Source organism: Notamacropus eugenii, chromosome 3, assembly GCF_028372415.1.
Source record: "Notamacropus eugenii isolate mMacEug1 chromosome 3, mMacEug1.pri_v2, whole genome shotgun sequence".
Classification (NCBI taxonomy): domain Eukaryota; kingdom Metazoa; phylum Chordata; class Mammalia; order Diprotodontia; family Macropodidae; genus Notamacropus; species Notamacropus eugenii.
In genome coordinates, this window is record NC_092874.1 from 365,718,487 (window position 1) to 365,722,262 (window position 3,776).

The 3,776-nt window shown below is 36.4% G+C and overlaps 1 pseudogene; it reads right to left on the bottom strand.

Moving 5' to 3' along the window:
- Positions 1-2,219: 2,219 nt before the first annotated feature.
- LOC140532199 (proliferating cell nuclear antigen pseudogene) lies at positions 2,220-3,040 on the bottom strand (annotated as a pseudogene).
- Positions 3,041-3,776: the final 736 nt, after the last annotated feature.

The window sequence follows — 3,776 nt, forward strand, 5'->3', positions numbered from 1 at the left end:
CTAGCTTAAAAAGACCAAGATTCCTCACTGCATCCTGGGCTATCTCCAATTGTCCTTATTGACATTTGGTCATTGGACCCAGATGACTCTGGAGGAAAAAGTGAGGCTGGGGAATTTGCTGTCCTCCCTCACTGAAGTACAATTCAATTGCAAGTCATGTTATCATCTCCCTGATGTCTTGGTCCTCTTCGAGAACCAAGGACAAACCGCAACCACAATCACACCACTACTTCAATTGGTTATATCACCCAGTTCCATGAATTTAATAATCTTTTCTAAGGTGATGATTCTCAAATCTACCTATCCTGACGAAATCTCTCTGTTGACCTTTAATCTCATATTTCCAATTGACTTTCAAAATTCTCAAACTGGATGTTCAGTAGCAATCTTAAAATCAACCTATCCCAAACAGAACTCATTTTGTTTCCCTCAGTGCTCTTCTTGTCTTTTCTCTTACAGTTGGGAGCAACGCCATCCTTCCACTCACTTAGGATAACAATCTCAGTGTATTCCTTGAAATTCCCCATATCCAAACTATCACCAAGGTATATCACCTCAAAAACATCATATATGTCCCTATATTTCCTCTGTCATATCCCCTAATGTGATTTAGGCCCTCATAACCTATACCTGGACTATTGAAATACCCTGTTAGTGGTTCTGCCAGACTCAAATCTCTCCCCATTCTAACCTATCCTCCATTCATCCATTAGCTGAATATTTTAAATCTCAGGTCTGACCATGTCTCTCTCATGTAAAAAAAAATAATGTCTCCATATCATGTCAAGGATCAAATGCAAAATAATTTATTTGACATTTAAACCATTTCACAAAATAGCCCTCTCCTTCCACTCTTTCATTTTAATCAATTCTTCAATATTCAATCAATTAACACTTTATTTCTTGTTATTCTATGAACAGGAAACTCCAGTTTGCATTTTGTGGCATTTTCTCTCTCTTTCTTCCATGACTGAATGTTCTTCATCTTCAACTCCACTTACTTGTGTCTCTGACTTCCTTTAAGTCCCAAGTAAAAGCTAATCTTTTAAAAGAAGCCTTTCTCAACCCGTCTTAATGGTGATGCCTCCCTTCTGTTCATTAATTACTAGTTATCCTGTCTATAGATTTCTTTGTGTATATGTGTTCCATATTGTCTCTCCCATTAGATTTTAAGCTCCTTGAGGAAAGGGCTGTCTTTTGTTTTTATGTATCCCCAGAAGTTAGCACAAAGTCTGGCACATAGTAGATGCTTGATCAATGTTTGCATTGATTCATGGTGAATGGATAATTGTCTATTTGGAATAGTAGGATTTTGCATGTGAAATGAAATATACATAGAATGATGCCCATTCAATCCAAGTGAATAAAAGTATGCATATTTCATATTGAATAAACAGTATTCTACCATTACTTAATGTAAAAGATCAGCAAAGAGTCTTGTCCTCTGGGAAATTTTCTGAACACTGGGTAGAAATATACATAGGAGAAAAATTTTGCAGAGAGTCCTCATCAGGAATGGAAAACAAGGGCCTCATTAGGCTAGTGTAAGTACTCAGAAAGGAACAAAAATGCTTGTAATCATTTTCAGGAACTCCAGCAAAGAGAATTAAAATGTCTAAAAAAAATGATCATATTGTCCAGAGAAAACACATGATAGTCTATACCAGTAAGTCTCCAAAAAGCCAAAAAGAATGGTCAGGATCCTGTAAAAAAAAAAAAAAAAGTATTACAACCATGTCTTAATCCTTTTTAAAATTGAAATATTATCCTTTTATTATTATTTCCAAGGTGCATCATATTCAACAGCTCCAAGTTTAAAAATAAAATATTTGCAAGTAATTTTTACATTAATAATAGCTATAACTGAGAATCCATGAAATTTTTTGTAGCAGAGGAGGGTCCTGTTTGAAAGGACTATTCTGTGAAGAATTCTATTACTATATAACTTTATTTAAATTGAAGGCATCCCCTTTTTCTGTTAGAATTACAAAAGGAGGTATAAAAACATCTAAAATAGAATTTCTTAATAAGGCATGGTCTAGGATAAGAGTATTAAGATTCAACACTGAATTTTTTAAAACAAATTATGTGGAGAGAAGTATTATATTTACAGAAAATTATCTACATATATGTGTACATAAAGGTACAAATTGAAAGTGAAGACTGAAAAGACTTAACACCTAAATATATTGCTGAATGTTTCAAAAGCAATGCTCTTTTCAGGAGCTTTTTTCCCTTTGTCTTCTTGGAAATGAAATATGTCTAGATCCTCCTTCATCATCAAACTTGAGAGCTAGGTAATATTTTAAGTGTCCCATATCTGCAATCTTATACTCTACCACAAGTGGTATATCTGCAGATATACTGAGTTAACACTCACTGTAAGAGAGAGTAGGGTAACTCTGCTAAAGAAACTCATGTATTGAAATACAAAGGTCAGCTGAACTGTTTCATTCATCTCTATTGTAAAGGCTTCCTCTTCTTTGTCAACATTACTTGTCTGTAATAGTTTTACATTTCCACTTCCTAGTTCTCTAGTAGCAGAAAAATTTACACCATCTTTTGCACAGGAAATTATAGCATCTCCAATATGACTGCAATCCTGACAGATTTGTGCAAATTCACCAGGAGGTATTTTGACCACACAACTTCTCAACCTCGAAGTTGTTCAATATCTAAATCCATTAATTTCATCTCAAAGTCTGAAACCTTTTCCTGATTTTGTGTACCTCAAATATCAATGCCAGTGTATCTGTATTGTCTTCGACCCTTAGGGTAATAATATCTTCACTGGTGGCATATTTTAATATTTTGGACATGCAGGTGAGATTAATGCTCATGGCCAGGTTATGGTTGCTGCGACAAATATCAAAGCCTTCCAAGGGGATAGTGAACTGCACCAAGGAGATGTAGGACGAATCCGTGCTCTGCAGGTTCACTCCACCAGGGCTGATGGCCAAGCAGGCCTCATTGATGAAGTTTTTCAGAGCCTCCAGCACCTTTTGACGATGGAACCCTACACTAACCTTGCCTTGAACATGGTGGCAAACAGGGATACCAGAGCAGAAATGAGGTAAAACAAAGCTGGCCTAGGCTTGAGGGGAAGACAGAGCTGGACTGATGCACCAAAGCAACGTCTTTGGCTGGGGAGGAGACACAGGAGCAGAGAAGCGCTCACAACAGCCTTCTCTGACCAAATGAGGCTAGGCTTCTTCCCTTCTTGATATCACCTGTAAACCACTATGACTCACGTCTTGGTTTTGTGTGTGTGTGTGTGTGTGTGTGTGTGTGTGTGTGTGTGTGTGTGTGTGTGTTCATCCTTCATTGCTGAAGAAGACCAGTCTTAGCCTTAAGGGAATTACTTGGTGTCTTTGGTTATCAGAAGGTCAAAAGTGATAGAATGGCCACCATAGTAAAAACTAATATGATTTTTTTACAAATAAAAATAATCTTGACTTCTAGGATTAAGGAGGTGATGCTTCTTCCATTCAGACCACTGCCATCATTCTAATCTGAAGTGCAGAGGATCTGAATTCAAATAATATTTCAGACAATTGCTAGCTGGGATACCCTCAGCAAGTCACATAACCTCTCTGTACCTCAATTTCATCATCTCTAAAAAGTGAATAATGATTGTACATACCTCATTGGGTTGTTATGGGAATCCAACTTTGTCAACTTTAAAGTGTGCTATTTAAAAAGTGCTATTGAAATGTCAGCTATTTCTAAATAGTATAGTATAAGAAGGATTAAAAACCATTTTTAGCTAGAAAATA